At 46.3% G+C, this 18,717-nt stretch overlaps 1 long non-coding RNA gene across 4 annotated transcripts in view; it reads right to left on the minus strand.

Annotated features, from left to right (window-relative positions):
• Nucleotides 1–18,717, minus strand: part of LOC137444409 (uncharacterized) — a 107,653-nt gene that overhangs the window by 12,593 nt on the left and 76,343 nt on the right. For all 4 annotated transcript variants that reach the window (XR_010988157.1, XR_010988155.1, XR_010988158.1 and 1 more), the window contains exons 2-3: nucleotides 13,041–13,184; nucleotides 12,722–12,835 (exon numbers count right to left, since the gene is read on the minus strand). This is a non-coding gene — a long non-coding RNA (uncharacterized lncRNA). The remainder of the gene's footprint in view (nucleotides 1–12,721; nucleotides 12,836–13,040; nucleotides 13,185–18,717) is intronic.

An 18,717-nucleotide genomic window follows, 5' to 3' on the forward strand; every position in this document is an offset into this window, starting at 1 on the left:
ACAGCTTGGATTGAGATGTGGTGTCAGGTTTGAGCGCCGGTCTCATTTTTATTTAAGTGTCTGTATGGTAATTCCAGCTCAGAGGGACACCTGAGGGCTGCAGCCCTTCTCTGCCTGAACCACCACCAGCTTTTGCCACACTAGGATCTACCTGTCACAGTGGAAGACTTAAGTACCAACTAAAAGTCTCCTTGTGGGTGCCACGTGGATGCTCCTTTTAAGACCCACCTCAAACTGACAAGGTCCATCCATATCCTCCTCAACACTGTTTTCAATTACAAATATGCTCCATATGCTCCAGAAACTTTTCCGCTGTCTTGGACACTACAGACATATTTTCAGCTGGTAAAAGCTGGCCCTGAAATTGCCAACACTATTTGCTTCTGGGGATAATCTGCTCTTGCCTGGATAAACTCTCCAGCATTAAGGTAGTGAGTACCTCCAAAAAGGAGATGAGAGTCCTCACCATGCTCCAACAGGCACTGATCTCTTCTGACATACATCCTGCTGCCATTAGCTAGCATTGCTGCCAGATGTGCACTGCTGTGACAGCCAGGGACTATCTTTGTGCTCTCAGTGGTGGAACTGGTTTCACCTTCTCATGAGCATGCACCCCAAGCAGGATCAGACCTGCAAAGTGGGCAGGGGCACTTGCCTGCTCCATCTGTGGAGCTGATCCTTGGCCAAGTATTGCTCTTTGACGTTGTGGGAGCGTAAGTGCGTGTGTATCCGCTGTCAGCCTCATACCCAGACCATAAGGTCATTTCTAGACAGGTTTTATCTGGACAAATTACACCATAAATGGAATAAGCTTACCAAAGTACGTCATAAAAACAACCTTTTTTGAAATTAATTGTGTTTTGCTTTTCTGAGCTTTTTGAGTGGTCCAGCACACGCCAGACTGTGTGGCAACGGTCCACAGCCTGGGCCAGAGGAGGAAAATGTGAAACACCAGCTCATTCTTCTCCATCTCCTAGCTGCTGCTGCTGCTGCCAGCAGCCCCCTCTGTGCTTCCTCAGTTCACATTTCCATTTCTGCCCTAATTTGCAGTTCAGTGGTGGTTCAGTGTGAGTTATCCATGGAAAGATGCATGTTTGCTGTGTCACTCAGTATCCACCAGATTCCCTGCCTACTGCCAGCCTGATGAAGTGCATGCTTGTTATGATGTGGACACACATTGTGGGTGCAGTCATCATAGACAGTCACTAATGGCACCACCAGTAAAAAGGGGTCAATGTAGTTTTGATGACTGTTATCTTTCTATAAATTCCAGCAGCCCTGGGGACAGCTGACAATCAGGGGCCAGAGTACTTCAGTACTGACTGACCAGAACAAAGGACACAGTCTCAAGCTGCGCCGGGGGAAGTTTAGGCTCAAGGTGAGGAGAAAGTTCTTCACAGAGAGAGTTGTTAGCCATTGGAATGTGCTGCCCAGGGAGGTGGTGGAGTCACCATCCCTGGAGGTGTTCAAGAGGGGATTGGATGTGGCACTTGGTGCCATGGTTTAGCAGTCCTGAGGTCTTGAGTGGCAGGTTGGACTTGATGATCTTTGAGATCTCTTCCAACCTTAGTGATACTGTGATACCGTGTGACATGGCATAACACCCAAGACAAGCAAACAGCTGAAGAGAGATTTTTCGTACATTCTTTGTGCCTTCATGAAACAAAAGCTAAAGCCAAAACCTAGTTATTGGAACATCTCCTTGGAACACCTGGTGGTACTGAAGTGCCTTTGCAAGTGGCAGGAAATCTCTGGTGGGTTGGAGGGGGGATACACGTGTAATTAATTATTTATTTACTTCTTTAGCCTTCATCTGAGGACTTCACTGTGCCACGCTTTAGATAAACTTCCATTTGATGCAAAGCCTTCTGCAGCTACAAACCATCTGTGTGGCTTTTGCTGCTATCCTGATTAGAGCCCTGAGGGCAGAGCTTCAGCTGGTGCCAGAGGACATCACAGCACCAATGCGCCTTCAGGCAATTAGCGCTAGCTGCAAGTTTCTCTCTTCATGTAACTTAGTAGCTAGATGGCACTGAAGGTATTTTGTGGCATCTATTGTCTCAGGTATGGCAAGGAGATGACTAATTTGCCTGTAAGTGGTAAATAATTGCAGAAATTAGTATTATTCATTTTTATTGCTGTCGGACCAAATCCCTCCTGTTACCCTGGCTGTCTCATCTTGGTGTTGGGATTACAGTAACATCTCAATGTGATGAGGAATTCAGAGCCCTCACTATCCAGCCCATCACCTCCTGGCTGCACAGGCACCCAGTGAGAGAGCTGGTGCTAACACATTAGTCACCTATTGCAGATAGTCTGACGACAGACAGAGACTCCACATAGATACGAGAGAAAGGAATCATGAGACAAGGACCAGTTTGAGAGAAAAGTAAGAGAAGACTGAAAAAGGTTGGGAGGAGAAGACACTGCTGGTTCTGGGATTGTTTATAATTTGTGACTGTCTTGGCACAGGGCTTCCATTCCTCACCACAGAGGGGAGTTGCCAAATTTGGGAGCAGCAATGGATTTCAAAGTCTCATGATTTCATCTCCTTGGCTCTGCTACGAAACCATGGCGCTCCAGGACCCCTATTTATTTTATGATTCAGGGAGAAAGTTCTCAGTCAGGATCACAAAATCATTATAGCTCAAACAACATGTTCAGTGATTCAAGACTGTTCCTCACCCACGCTAGTGCCTCCCGTGCTGCTCCACTGACTCCACCATGGTTCTTCCCAGAGTTTCTTCAGCTTCAGAATTACCTTTTGGCACTGCTCCTGGTGAATGAAAACTGGAAGCTGGATTGCTTCACTAATAATCTAATTTTCAGTTTGTTTCAATTATGCTTCTTTTCCAGTGGGTGTCAAGCAGTTGTTGTGGTCCCACTGGTTGAAGGCATGTGAAAGATGTATAAAGTCTGTGTGTAAGAGGGTTCTGCAGAGGAAAAGAGGAGCTGTTGTCCTGCTCACTGCAGACAAGTCTGTGCAAAATGGCCTAGCACTGATTTGGGGAGGGAAGTGATGCTGGAAGGCTGCAGGTCTCCACAGTAACACATGCTGCTGTTCAGGGACCAGGCTCCAGTGCAGATGGCTGACAGGTTGCTGGGGTCCACTAGAGTAGCTCCTGGCCCTGAATGTCATTTCCTTTGCAAGCACAGCCCATGGCAAAAGGAACAGGAAGCAAGGTTTACCTCTAGCTAAGCCCACAGTGAAACTTTTCTTGGTTCAGCCCCTACCTGAGAGCCTCTTTCCCCACCAGACCCGTACTCAGATGGGCAACTAGGGAGACCGCAGGAGGAGGAGGGGACAGGGATGCTTGTACTATGTTTGTGTGGCAAGGTTCTGTTAGAGGGAAGGGCTGCGGGGATGCCATATCTGTGAGAAGCTGCTAGAAGCTTCCACTATGCCAAATAGAAACAATACCAGCTGGCTCCAAGACACACTCACTGCTGGCCAGGACTGAGGCCACCAGTGATGGTGGTAGTCCCTCTGTGATAGTCCATTTAAGAAGGGGAGAAAACTGCACTACTGCAGCCAAAGACAGTAGTGAGAAAGGGAGGGGTGGGGGGAAAGTGTTTGTAAGATTTTTATTCCTTGTTATCCTACTCTGATTTTATTGTGAATAAATAAAGCTTCTGTCCCCAAGCCTGTTACCCATGATGGTAATTGGTGAGTGATCTCTCACTGCTCTTATCCCAACCCACAATTCTTTTTTTGTATTTTCTCTCCCTTGTCCAGCTGAGGAGGGGAGTGATAGAGTGTTTTAGCTGGGCACCTGGCACCCATCCTTTCCTGATAGCCTGCTGATTTGGAGTGTATTTCAGAACTACCCTGGTGGATCCAGCTGCCTGACAGGAAATACTTCTGAGCTACTTGAGTGTGTAGAGGAGTAGGAGGAAGAGGGTTACGTTGCTGCAGAAAAGGAGCTGTGCATCTGATTGACCTAATTTTGGTCTTTCTTCCACTCTTTCAACTCCACTGGCTTCAGCAAAGGAATCCTGATTTACACCAGAAGCAGCTGACCCAGTTTCTGTGGCCTGCTCTCCCCATGCATTGAGGCCATGGTGACATTGCTATCATCTACTATCCCAGTTTTCCCTCAGGTTTCTGCAGGAGCTCAGGACCATGGGAGCACAATGGGTCCAAACATGGATACAGCCATGTTTGAGATGTGGTGCTTGCCGAAGCCAGGTAGCCCCTGTGGCTGGGCAGACATTTTGAAGAGGGATTGCTCTAACCTGAATTTTCCTGTCTCCTTAAAAATGCACAGAGCCAAATTATACTGAGAAACCACTCTGTGGGTTGTCAGGGCTGCAAGGGTGAGCTTGGCTGCATGAGCAGTGGATGCTCAGCCCCAGCACACTGCAGGTCTACCATCTCCAGAACCCTAGAACACCACACCAGCTGCCAAACCTGTATCTGAATGCTGTACCTCCATGATAGTGGAGAACCAAGAGACCTGAGCCTCCCTGTACACAGCAACCCCCATCCCCTCCCTCCTCCTGCACGACAGCTTTGAAACCCTGTGAGAGCTGCATCAGAGGATCCTTGGTGTTGAAGTTTGTTAATTAATATGCTACAGTTAACTGTGTCAAAAGCTTCCTTCAGTTCAAGTGAAGCAGCTCCTGATGTTTCCCTTTGATAGAAGGCAGAGAAGGTGTCAGTGGTGGGTGCTGGCAGGGTGAAGGATCCAGAGCGGGCACCGCTTTCGGCAGTGGCTGGGAGGCACAAACTGCCCCTTCTGTAATTGCATACAAACCACAGGGGACACACCAGCACTGCTCTGCTGTTGCTAATATCGTCAGGCATCTTTGATGAATGGGCAGGAGGGCTTCAGCAAGAGCAGCTGCTAATTCTTTGGGATCAATTCCTATTCTTTTCAGGAAAGTAGCCCTGAGGAGAGAGACTTGGGGGTGCTGGTGGACAAAAAGCTCAACATGAGCTCTCAATGTGCACTTGCAGCCCGCAAAGCCAATCAGGTCCTGGGCTGCATCAGGAGAAGTGTGGCTAGCAGGTCGAGGGAGGTGATCCTCCCCCTCTACTCAGCCCTGGTGAGACCCCACCTGGAGTACTGTGTCCAGTTCTGGAGCCCCTATTACAAGAGGGATGTGGAGGTGCTGGAACGTGTCCAGAGAAGGGCCACGAGGATGATCAGAGGGCTGGAGCACCTCTCCTGTGAGGACAGACTGAAGGAGTTGGGGCTGCTCAGTCTGCAGAAGAGAAGGCTCCGAGGTGACCTAATTGTGGCCTTCCAGTATCTGAAGGGGGCCTACAGGAAGGCTGGGGAAGGACTTCTCAGGATCTCAGGTAGTGATAGGACTAGGGGGAATGGAATGAAGCTGGAGGTGGGGAGATTCAGGCTAGATGTGAGGAGGAGGTTCTTCACCATGAGAGTGGTGAAACCCTGGAATGGGTTGTCCAGGGAGGTGGTCGAGGCCCCGTCCCTGGGGGTGTTTAAGAGCAGGCTGGATGGGGCTCTGTCCAGCCTGATCTAGTGTGGGGTGTCCCTGCCCATGGCAGGGGGGGTGGAACTAGATGATCCTTGTGGTCCCTTCCAACCCTGAATGAAACTATGAAACTATGAAACTATGAATATCAGCACAAGGTGCCTGGTGGGCATCAGCGAGCAGTAGCAAAAGCAGGAGTGTCTCCTTGCCTTTGCTTTTCTCTAAAACTGCACAGTCAGATCAGTTAATTCAGGCTGGGCTCACTGGATGGATTTGAATGAAAACACCTGTGAAGGCTGGGCTTGTTGTGGGGGTTTGAATGGAAGCACCTGTGAAAAATACTGGAGAGAGATAAACATGCTTTGTTTATGAATGTTAATAGTTTGAAACAATGACAATAAAGCAGAAAGGAAAATAAAACTCTTGAAAGAAGATGTTCCAAGTAACTGGAAAAAATGAATGAGAAGAACTAAAAGCCAAGTTTCTCACTGCTCTGTGTCAGCCCTGGATGTCTTCTGTTCAGTGTCCTCAGCCTCTCAGTCAGCTCAACAAACAGAATTTTTTTTCACCCAGTCTTAGCCTTAGACTCCTTGTGCCAGTTTGGCCTTGGTTAGGATACAGGATATATGTTTCATGGTTAAATGGAGGTTTAGCTATCTCAAAGTCATTAAGGGCTGACCAAGCTGGGCTGTTGGGGATAAGGTTTCTGGTTTTGGGCAGCATTGTCTTACAGCTCCTTGTGTTGATTTTGATTTATAAACTTGGTGATCTTCATTGCCTACATTTTATGCAGTCAGTTTGTCTTTCAGGTGGAGATGTGACCATGCCACTCAGTGGAGAAACTGAGGGTAGAGTCTGGTATTGGTCTAGTGCACTCCTATCTACCTGTATGATGTTTCTCTATGTGTCTGCGCTTGGGGTTGGACCATCCTTCTGCTTCCAGGACATATATGCTCAGTTGTGGGGCTCTGAGCGCGGGAAAAGAAATGTGCTTCCCTGCTGCTTCAACTCCATCATGAAACCATTGCCTTTTAGTTGTTTCAGTAAAGTGGCAAAATGCAAAACTGCTGTTAGTGCTGTCCGAATTCTGGTAAAAAGTAAAATTCAGGCCAAGAATGAGAAATGCCTTTGCCTTCAGAGCCCCACATCTCAAGAAGACAAGGCTGGCTTGTGAGGGACAGAGGACCTGATGCTGTAGCACTGCAATAGAATCATAGTCACAGAATGGCTTAGGTTGGAAAGGACCTCAGAGATCATCTACTCCAACCTCCCCACCATGGGCAGGGATGCCTCTCTAGACTTGGCTGCTCAAGGCCTCATCCAGCCTGGCCTTAAACACCCCCAGGGAGAAGGTATCCACAACCTCCCTGGGAAGCCAGTTCCAGAGTCTCACCACCCTTGTACTGAAGAACTTCTTCCTAAGATCCAGTCTAAAACTACTCTCCCTTGGCTTAAAACCATTCCCCCATGTGTCATTGCTAGACATTCTCTCTCAGGCCTTCCTGTAGGATCTATTCGGGTTACTGGTAGGCAGCTAGAAGGCGTCCCTATGTTTCCTGGCCACCTCTGCTCCTGGTGGACAAAGGCAGAGTTTTAGGTATCTAACTATGCAACAACAGCCCAGAGATCTCAAATCACTACTGTGCCCCAAAGAAACCCCAAGGAGCATAGAAAACCACATTCATGATTATTCCCTGAGGGAATAGCGATAATCACTGGAGGTGTTTAAGAAGAGACTTGATGGGGTGCTTGGAGCCATGTTTTAGTTTATGAGATAGTGTTGGATGATAGGTTGGACACGATGATCTTGAGGGTCTCTTCCAACCTGTTCTGGTCCATTCCATTCCATTCCAATTAAGATTTAACAAGAGCCCTGACCAGTTATGTTTCTGCATGGTCCCTGTCACTGGGAGTGAAAATAAAGGGGATTTTCCGCCCTCTGTTCGTCACCCAAATTAAAGAGGCAGCTGAGGCTGGGCATACACTGAGATCACATCATAGGAGTTTATTGCTGCTGGCAACAACATCATCAGCCCTGGCGTCTGCAAATGTCTTAAAATATCTGCTTGGACTTTCTGGAGCAGCTATGTATCTTTTGGGGACTGGGTGAATTTTATGGCTATAATCAGATGCCCTCATTACTCATTTCTGCTCTTTGTACCCAAAATGTCTGACAAGTTCAGCTGCTAAAAGCAATCTGTAAAAACCAGGGCCGGAACCATCAGATCACCCAAGAGCTGCCTTGTCTCCTGCCTCATTGCTAATGAGAGTTGTGCTGACTGACGCCAACTGGCTGGGGAAGAGAAGGAAAGGTGAGCTGAAGTGATAAACTCCTCATTTTAAAGTGACATTTTCTGTGTTACTCACTGCTCTGGCTCTGACAGCCTTTGCAGAGTAAGACACTGTGAGGGGGAAAAAATAATGTAAAAAATCCTTTTGTCTGCCTGATTTTGAGAGGTCTGGTCTGTACCATTTATTTTTAATATTAATGTGTCATGGTTTAATGTTCTGTTGACTAAATTAAACTACTGGGGTGATGTAGATGGAGCCTGAACGGAACTCCCAGGTAAAAAATGATCTGCCTATCCCAGCAGGCCATCACCTCAGGGCAACAAAGTTGATGAGGGGTTTGGAACACAAGCCCTATGAGGAAAGACTGAGGGAGCTGGGATTGCTTAGCCTGGAGAAGAGGAGACTCAGGGGTGACCTTATTGCTCTCTGCAACTACCTGAAGGGAGGTTGTAGACAGGTGGATGATGGTCTCTTTCTCCCAGGCAGTCAGTACCAGAACAAGAGGACACAGTATCAGGCTGCGCCAGGGGAGGTTCAGGTTGGATGTTAGGAAGAAGTTCTATACAGAAAGAGTGATTGCCCATTGGAATGGGCTGCCCAAGGAGGTGGTGGAGTCGCCATCATTGGAGGTTTTCAGGAGGAGACTTGACAGGGTGCTTGGTGCCATGGGTTAGTTGTTTAGGTGGGTTGGATTGGTAGGTGGGTTGGACGCGATGATCTTGAAGGTCTCTTCCAACCTGGTTTGGTTTATTCTAAGTTTATTCTCACAGTGATGGACACAAACCAGCTGGGTGCTGGGTTGGGAAGGATAGAGGAAGCACAGGATACAGCCCTTCCCAGACTATTCTGTGAGGCTGCCCAGGTCCAGGTGTGCTAAGGTGTGTGTGCACATCAGGTAAGTTCAGAGAGGGCAGTATCTGTATCTCCAGTGGTTAAGAAAAATGGTCTCCAGGGAGGCCATACCAACTTATATTTCATAAGCAGCAACTCAACATGCAGGAAGCTCCTGCAGGACTCTGTCTGTGGGAAGAGATATAACCACTGCACGAGTAATCTTACTAATAGAATTTTAAAAGCCCAAACACTTTGCACAAAACCAAAAAAAAATGACAGATGATCTGCAAATAAATAACCTCTCAACATAAACACAGAAGGAAAAATTCATTAAGGGCCTTTTGCAAGCATTGGAATTGACACAGCAGATCTTTTTTCAGATGCTCTTCTCAAGCAAACCTAGATATCAAATAATAATTGTTTAAAAGCAAGTACTGTAATAATAATAATAATAATAATGTTGAAAATGCATTATGCATCCTTTCCTTTGATAAAAGTCTCTGTTCTTTCATGAGATGTTCATCGTCAGTGCTTTCCTCTTGTAGCTGAAGAAGAGAAAGCAACACTTTAGAGTCTGAACACTTCAGCGGCCGTGCCAGAGAACAGAGCTGATGGGGCATTATTTCTGATTTCCTGGAAAAACTCTTCCTCTTATTTATTTGAAACGAAAACCAACTCAGAAAAAAACAAAAACAAACAACTAAAAATTCCTTTTTTGTAACTGATTCAGCTAATGTTCTGCTTCCTTGTAATTTATATTAATAATGGTTGCTTTAATCTTTTAATGTATTTCAACAGTTTCAGCAGGTTTATGGGGTAAGATTGCCCTTATTTACCTCAGTGACTGGTTTTATGGAATAACTGCAGCTTTCCATGGAGATAGATCAAATGCTGAAATGAAGGAAAGTAAAATATTACACTGGTTCTCAGTGCCCATCTAAGAAGCAAAAAACCAAAGAGGGCAGAAAGGACAGGATATATATTTTAAACACTACTATACAAGCCACTCTGCACTGCCTGGAGAAGAGGAGGCTCAGAGGTGACCTCATTGCCCTCTACAATTACCTGAAAGGTGGTTGTAGCTGGGAAGGGGTTGGTCTCTTCTCCCAGGCAACCAGCACCAGAACAAGGGGACACAGTCTCAAGCTGCGCCAGGGGAGGTTTAGACTCGAGGTGAGGAGGAAGTTCTTCACCAAGCGAGTCATTCATCATTGGAATGTGCTGCCCAGGGAGGTGGTGGACTCACCATCCCTGGAAGCATTCAAGAGGGGATTGGATGTGGCACTTGGTGCCATGGTCTAGTCATGGGGTCTGTGTTGATAGGTTGGACTTGAATATCCTCGAGGTCCTTTCCAACCTTAATGATACTGTGATACTGGCTGGCTGGGGCCTTTTTTATGTCTGGGAAAAAACATGGAGGAGTTCATATCAGGGAGCAATGCAGCACTGGTGTCCGAAGTCAGGGCTCTTCTCTCCTTTTTTCCTACTTCCCCACATTGTGATCTTGACAATGCTGCAGGTTTTAACTCTTATATCACTGCACACACAAATGTGCCTCCTGACCAGGGCTGGCTGAAGGTTCCTCAGAGACTGGAAAATAGCACAGGACTTTTTTTCTCCCATGGAGTGGCATTTAAAAAATCCCCAAATAACCCTTAAAAAGGTGGGGCTGGCATGCTGGTGTCAGGAACAGGCCTGCCATCCTTGGCACAATGTGGATAGAGCTGTGGGTACCAGCCCCTGCTCTGAACTTCTCCGGTGATGGAGCTCCAGAAACAGTCAGGGATCCCATCCAAAGTCCCATGAAGTCAAGGGGCTCCTCTTAGCTTCAAAGCCAGGAAATACATTCTTAAAAGCTGAAACCAGTTTTATAAACACTTAGGCCTAAATCTGGAAACCTCTAAAAATGTAAGTTTTCTTTTTTTTTTGCTTCTTATATGATAATTGGAAACATGTGTCCCCAGCTCCCACCACGGTTTGGAATCATCTGCCTTAAGATGAAAAAGCCCTGCTCACTGGGCTGGAAACTCCACAAATGTGCAAAAGCAAAGCCTAGGAGCTGGTGAGGAGAGCATTGAGGGACTCAGGAGAAGCAGCTCCTGGGTTATGGTTTTAAAGATGACAACTGCAAAGGCTTTCAGATGCTGAGCAATTTGGCCACAGATCATCATAGCAGTTAATGACACACCAATAAGCAGAGGAATGTGATCTTCTCTTTCCTTGTTTGAAAATTTTCTGTGGGCCAAACATGAGAGCTTTATTTATCCTCTGCTGGAGAAAAAAAAAATCATTTTTCTTGCAATAGAAAGGGTCTGCAGTGATCTCTCAGGCTATTTCAGCTATGGGAGATGAGACATGATGGGCCCAATACATCACATAACACTTGCCTCCCTGAACAGAGGGCTGGATAAGCACTGCAGAGTGCAGGCCAGGGATGAGCAGGTCTGAACTTCTCAGTGTTACTGAGGTTTTAAATTTTAAACATTGCATTGAAGAAATGTGGCATAAACCAGGCAATTTTCTTCCTAAAGAACGACCCTCATTTCAAAGCCAACTTGAAAGCTGGCTGACATTATTCAAAGTGTCAGCTCTGAGGAAAGAATTCAATGAGTGCTTCCTTTGCTCCTACCAGAAACATTTGTTTTGGGGCAGGCACCAAAATGCAGAAGTATAAGTGGAAATCAAACACAAAGAATGCACTGGATGGACAAGCTGTGTACTTACCCAACACAGTTGCAATCATTTCCTGTGTTATCCTTGCAACATTAAGAAACATTCAGAGCTAACCCTTTTGAGGGATTGCTACACATACCACAAAGGAAATCTAACAGTAACTTGGAAGGGTTTTTTTTTTTGCTTTATGAAGTTGATCCTTAGACTTTTCTTTTTAACTGTTTTTCTTTTACAGAAGTGCTAAGGCAAAGACGGTTTGCAAATAATTTTGTATTCAGATGACTACCATCCTTTCCCTTCCCACAGCTGTAAGATTTCTGCCTTTGGCACCTATTACTCTAGATAACCATACACTTCTGATGCTTTTCTTTTCTTCAGCAAGGAGTTTTTTTTCACTGTTCAAAATTAGTCATTGCAGAAGAATCCATGTAGTGGAGGGGATGATAAAATAACATTGTGATGAGAGGGGATGAAAGACTTAACAGCCTGAATTCAGGTCAAGAGCCACACTGATTATGTTGAAAGAAGTCCTGTATTTATAAATCCTTGGCAGTACCATCATCTTCCCCCCACCCCCCTTTTTCTTTTTCTTTTTCTTTTTTTTTAATATCAGACAGTGAAATAAGGATTTTTCTCTTAGATGAAATCCCAATCCTGACAAAAAATGCTGCTCTGCAGATTTAGCACATGTAAATGCCATGGGTCTTGTGTCTTTATTGTAACTCAAGCAACCATTTGCAAAATTGGTTTTTCCTGTCCTGCTCTGCAAAACCTGGCTGCTGGTCATGCCACTGCCAGCACCGAGTGCTGCAGGACAAATGGCTTTGATGTGATCAGATAAATCAGAAGAGCCTGGGTGTGCCAGCTCTCCCTAGAACTTCATTTCATGTGGACCACATCCTCATGGGGCTGCCCATGGGCTCTGACCACCCCCAGTATTATTGACATGAAAGTTCCAGCACTTCCCCCAGAGGGAAGGTTTCACAATGCGTTGAAGTTCAGAGTGAGGAAAGGTTTCCTGGTACACTGCCATATTGGCTTTTGCTTCTGTCAACAGCAGCCACCTCCATCCAACCACCCTCTTGCACCCTGGACATTTTACTCCTCAATGCAGTCTTGCAACCCTTGGCACCTTCTTCCGTCATGGCCAAGACCCTCTGCCTAAGCACTTCGTCATTTTTCCTGATTCTCCCTAATTCTGTCCAGTTTGTCTGCACTTCTGAGCTCATGATGTGCCCAGAAATACAAGCATGATACTTTCAAAACAGTTGGGGTTGATGCTTTCAAAGCTGCCTATGGGAATTGTATGCCTCATTTATTTTTTGTCTTCCTTTTTATTTATTTGGTTGGTTTGTTTGGTGGTTTTTGTTTGTTTGCTGCTGGCATTAAAATTTCCAAGACAATTCTGAAAGCTTCAGCCTGTGGATTTACGGAACGGCTGTGACAGGGATGTGAGTGAAGGAAGCACCCAGCCTACCTGAGCAAGGTACACTGTCACTCCAGGCTCTCTGCTCAGCCCTTTGGGTGGCCCCACTTGGGCACTCAGGAAATGCTCCTCCAAGTCTGCAGTTGGATTCCTGCACTCCTGAGGCTGAAAGCCAGAGAAAAGAGGGCATCAGCACATTTAGGTCACATGCCATGTTCACTTTAGCTTTTCCCATGATCACACTGCAGCCAGGACATATTTTGCAGGTAACTGCTGGTAGTAAAGATGGACAGAAAACACCCCCAAACCATTTTAAACCTAAGAACTAACTTTGCTTAAAAGGATAGTGGCAAATCCCATTGCTCCTTACAAATCTGTGCAGGGCCAGGATCCTCCCCTGTGCAGTTTCTGACTTCAAGAGGCAAGGGCTGGTCGTGAGCTGTAATTCGAGCTGGCTGAGGAACAACAGGTTTGTTTCATGGCAACTTCTGAGGTTTCAAAATCTGTTTATGTTCTGCAGAGGAAATGAAATCAAAACATTTCTGCTGTGAGATGGGAGTCTGTCAAAACGTCTGTTTTCTGTGCAGAGATCCTCATTTTGTTGCGGATCTTCCCCTGCCCTCTTCACCACGATCGGGGCACGTGTGCAACCGGGAGCAACCACAGGGCAGCTACGCCTGGGTGCCAAATGCATCGGTGCTCAAAGCAGCCCATGTGTCTGGATAAAAATAGATGAAGCTGAAAACACCATGGCTGCTCCTGCCTGGACCATTCAGCTTGTTTGGGATCATGCTGACCCTGTAATGCATCGTGCCAGGGCCCCGGTGGGGCTGAGGCCGACCTAAATGGACATGCTCATCTTCTGCTTGGTACAGCTGTCTAGAAAAACCTTCAAAATAAAACAAATCTGTGTTTGGTTGTTTGTTGTTTGTTTTTTTTAAGTCTAGTAAAGACTTTAAAAATATCTGCTCTGAAGGGATGTTAAAGGCCTGGTGGCATACTTGGCTGGAGTGGATGTCTGCCTGGGAATCACTGGCATTTCCTCTCCTGCCCCACGTGTTCGGTGACCGTCTGTGCCTCCACTGCTCTCTGTCCCAGAGCAGCTCAGTGCAGCTGCATATTCAGTGTGTAGCTCACAAAGTGCTTTGTGATCCTTTCCATGAAAGCTGCTAATCAATTATAGATGGGTAGGTTCAGTCCTAGCATCACATTGAAGAAAGACAGACTTGAACTAGCTGATAGTGGTAGTCCTTGACCTTGGAGTAGTTTGAGAAATAGCACCTCATGATTGTTGTGGATGCAGAAAGACTTAGCAAAACCCCTACAGACCAAAGGACTGGGGTTTCTGTGCTGGGGTTTATGCAGCTGGAAAAATGCACAAAGAGAAAGTCAGCCAAAATTTTTCTCCTGTTGGGTAATATGGTTTTATAAAACTTGCAAGTCTGAAAAAGCTTTGGACAAATTTCTGATCTTTCAGATCAACTAAAACTTGAAAGCCTTTGAGGTAGCCATTGTATTGCAATGAAAGGAGATCGCCCATGGGAATCACCAGCCTTACTCAGCTGGATGTCAGCAACTCCCTTCCCAGCCTCCTACACCCAAAGAAATTTCCATTCTGACCTTGGATAGCACAAGCCATTGCCTTCAGTGAACAAGAAAGTGGTTTCAAATGAAGTCCCACTTTCATGTAGTAGCCCCTCACTTGTGCTACCAATCGAGGCTGATTTCTCCTTTGTGATCTCCTGGGTCCCATGAACTGCAATAAGACAGAAGCAATGGCACACACAGGCAAAGAGGGACTTTCCTGGCTTGGATGTCTGAACTCTGGGACCTTACGTTACTGCTAAGCTAGGAGAAGGGAAGCTGCTCTTTGGGGCTGAGACAGAATACTGCAATGTAATACATGCCCCCAAAATCCAGCTTCTTTCTAAATAACATGACCCCAGACTTTGAAGCAGGAAATTTACAACCAAGAACAGAAAATGTTCTCCTCTGCCAGAGTCACCATTATCACATGTGAAGGAAACCCATGGGCTGCCTTTTCCATGTGAGAATACTTGGCTTCATTAGTAGACTCCAAAATACACAGGAAATGGGGAAATGGCAGGGCTGTGAGATTAAACTACTGGTCCAGCTCCATGGATAACTACAGCTGTGGAGGGAGGGCTGCAGTCCACTCTGGAGCCTGAACCACAGCTTCTGTCTGAACTGGGGCTGATTCAATCAAGGAGAGGAAAAAATACCCTTCTGGTTAGGTAAAGCTTCACCCCTGCCTGACCCTGCTCTCTGGACTTGTGCGCAGACACTTCCTGGCCTCTGCGGGAGGTGATACGGGGTTGTGGGCAGCTTGGCAGCCCCAGGAGTGAGGTAAGTGGTGCAGCTACTTGGGGCAGGTTTTTAAGGCTCTTGTGAAAAATGGCGTGTCCCCTCCAAAGGCCTTTTCCCAGGCACTGTTTTCAAGGGGAAATATTCAAAGGTGGTGGCAAAAGTGCTACCTCCTGATTTTGTCACCCCAGCCCCACTGCAACAAGGCATATCAGTGGCTGATGTCTCATGAATGCACAGTTTTGCAAGAGAAACCTCTGTGTTTCACTGTTGTTCAGGTCTACCCTTCATCAGTGATAACCTACAAGTGGGGCCTAAAGTCCTTTCAAATCAGAAACTTTGAGTTTCTGAATAAATTATATCCTCTCATTCTTCAGGAAAGAGGATACACAGAGCAGCACCGATGTGCAAAGTTCAGTGACAACAATCCAGGACTGCTGTGAGCCACAAGCTATTGCAGCCTGCAAAGTGATGTGCCCTCAGAGACATGCCTCAAAACCATCACTGGCTGCTGGTCTGCTGCCATAAAACAGAATAGAATAGAATAGAATAGAATAGAATAGAATAGAATAGAATAGAATAGAATAGAATAGACCAGCCCAGGTTGGAAGAGACCTTCAAGATCACCATGTCCAACCCATCAACCAATCCAACCCACCTAAACAACTAAACCATGGCACCAAGCACCCCATCAAGTCTCCTCCTAAACACCTCCAATGATGGTGACTCCACCACCTCCCTGGGCAGCCCATTCCAATGGGCAATCACTCTCTCTGTATAGAACTTCTTCCTAACATCCAACCTAAACCTCCCCTGGCACAGCCTGAGACTGTGTCCTCTTGTTCTGGTACTGGCTGCCGGGGAGAAGAGACCAGCCCCTGCCTGTCTACAACCTCCCTTCAGGTAGTTGTAGAGAGCAATAAGGTCACCCCTGAGTCTCCTCCTCTCCAGGCTAAGCAATCTTTTCTTCCACACTTAAAATAGCACAATCTACATAAGGAAGGTAGGCTAACTTAACAAAAAAAAACCCAAAAGAATAATTTCTCTCTTTGTCACAGCAGCCTTTCTCCGGGGGTGTACAAGAATTCATTCCCTTTAGCCATAATTAGCAATTTTTATGACTAAGGTTCTTGTATTTTTTTGGAACACTTTGCACCCAAAGAGTCTGTTTAATTAATTTTCACAGAGCAATGAGTATGACACCAAAGAAAAGGAGGAAAATGAGGAAGACAGGTGTAAAAACATGCCAACCCAGCAAAGGAGAGAACTGCTTGGGCAGGATGCGGTGCTGGGCCTGCTACCTGCAAAGGTGGAGATGCAAGGGATGGCTGAGGGCAAGATGCTTTCTGCTCTGGCCACACTGCTCTCCTTCAGAGCCAACAGGACTGGCCATCCCCAATCACTGTCTGGAAAACACACCTGTAAGCATATGGAGACTGACCTGTCCCCTCTCTTCTCCAAGTGCCTCAAAGTCACAGGCAATGCAAATGCTGGTATCAGAGTGCTGATGGGCTGCTGCATCTCAGTGCATCAGACAGTATGGGGAGATACCTGCCCTTCTGTCCCTCTCTTGTCCCCTCAGAAGAGTAAACAACTTCCAGTTCTGCTGCATTGCTAACATCCCCCAGCAGTCCCACTGACAGCAATAACACTTCTGCAGCAAAATCCAATTTGACACAATGAAGGAGCAAACCCCCAGTTCCAGAGCATGTCCATAGCAGCCATTTTTGCAGTACTACCAGCAGCAACATAGGCTGCTAAGAGAAAGGCATGTAGTAACTTAACCAGGGCACTAGCTTCCTCAGTGCCTGCCTTAGTACACTTCAGACTTAATAAGCCTTTCTCTGAATAGCTCTCTGCTGGTTATATCACCAACAGAAAATAGCTTCGAGGGAGGGAGATGGGTTTCTTTTCCATGCAGACACATGTGGCTGCACATCGCCCTGAGTTTGTCGTGCCCTGACTTTCTCTCAGCTGTCAGCCTGGCCGGTGCTGGGAGCAGTAGCTATTCCTGGTCACTTCCCCAGGCACTTGCCAAGCCAGAGAGAAAAGTCACAGCACTGCAGGGTGGCAAAATAAGGAGGACGATCTGAGTGACTTTGAGCCATGAGTTAGAGGAGACATGGGAAAATGAGAAGCTGAGAGCAGGAAAATCTCTTTCCCCAAAATGTATGTGTTTGATGCTAAAGACTGAAAATGTCTCAAACCTCCACTTTGTTATTTTTTTGTTTGGTTGGTTGTTTTCAAGACAGCATGCTTCAACTATGCTAACCTTAGAGAAAATTACCTCAAGTAATCCCAGACCCATAATCTTCACTTTGCCATGAGCAGGCCATTCTCTTTGAACAGCCTAACAGTTAGGACAACTTTACCATGACAAGGAGACAGGTGCCAGGTCAGCTTCTTCACAAGCCCTGCAGGGTGCGCAGAACTGTAACAACTAAGCACCATCACCATGCCCCTTCCAGGGACAGGCTGAGAATAAGGTCCAGGGAGTCTATGAAGGAGTTGTGTTTGATGAAAGAAAAGTCAAAACGTCAGCAGTATGCAAAGGGTGGAGAGGACCTCTTGGAATTGTGGGTGAGTCAAGCAGAAATGTTGTGCTCATTTCATCTGGTAGCCTTTGGTCCATTTATTTTAATTGCAAAGAAATGCAAAGCAGAAAGAATGGGATGCAGTTATTGTTGGAGTCGCTAAACCATTTTGTGTGAAGAAAGGGTTGATCTTCAGCCATCCAAGTCAAACTCGTTGCCTAAACAATAAAGCTCGAAAGATGAGCAAATTGCTGTTTATGGGCTGCTCCACTTCCATACCACTGAGGACAAAGCCAGGGCTGAATACACGAGCAAATTTGCTGCTTAACTTGTTAGAAAACAGAGCACTGAACAGGATTTGAGGCATTTTAAATCATTCACTCAGAGCAAAGACCAGAGCAGCAGCAGCCAGAGATATTAGTTGGAGCATTAACAGTCTAGATTTGCAATCGCTGGAGAAGGCAAAACACATGTGAAGGACGTAGCATTAATGTAGCTGGCTTGTGGCAGTCTGAGGAAATAACCCAGACAGTGCAATGTGCCAGCCAGCCCACCTCAGGCTGGGGAAGGGGAGTGATTCCCCATGTGGATTCAGATTCCAGCCCAGCATGGGCTGGAAGGCCTTTGCTTGTCACCCTTCTGTGTGCTGAGCAGCTGGAGCAGATTTGACAAACTCAAGCTGGTTTGGGGAACGCAGTGCCTCGTTGGCATGCGGCTAGTCAAGCTGGTGCCTATTATGATGCTCATATTAAAATGCTATGAACACAAGCATTGTGTGCTGAGAGGCTGAGCAAACCTTGTTAGACAGTAATTATGCAATCAGCAGATAATCTAATTTCAGTGGCTGGGGTGTGGAAGGGAAGTTTTGGTTCCTAGATGCTCGTAGGGGTCTCTGCAATGAAATATGCATATAGACATATTTACAACCAGTGGCAATAAACATTCTGAGCAATGCTAACTATATTGAGCTTCTGTGATATTGAGAGCAACTTAAAAAAGCTCCCACACAGCTGGTTGGGCTCAAAAAGACTCTTCTACTTCAATAGACAGGCTTTCTGCAATTGAAATGTTCTACAATAAACAGCCCCTTCTGAAACAGGGCAGGAAAGAGTGTTCAAACCCATGAAGGTTTTGGGTTGGATTTTGTTGTTGTTAGAATTTTTTTGCAGCTTTTCCCCTGAATTTGAG

Source organism: Melanerpes formicivorus, unplaced genomic scaffold, assembly GCF_026170545.1.
Source record: "Melanerpes formicivorus ecotype bairdi unplaced genomic scaffold, bMelFor1.0.p_v2 SCAF_12, whole genome shotgun sequence".
In the NCBI taxonomy this organism is placed as follows: Eukaryota; Metazoa; Chordata; class Aves; order Piciformes; family Picidae; genus Melanerpes; species Melanerpes formicivorus.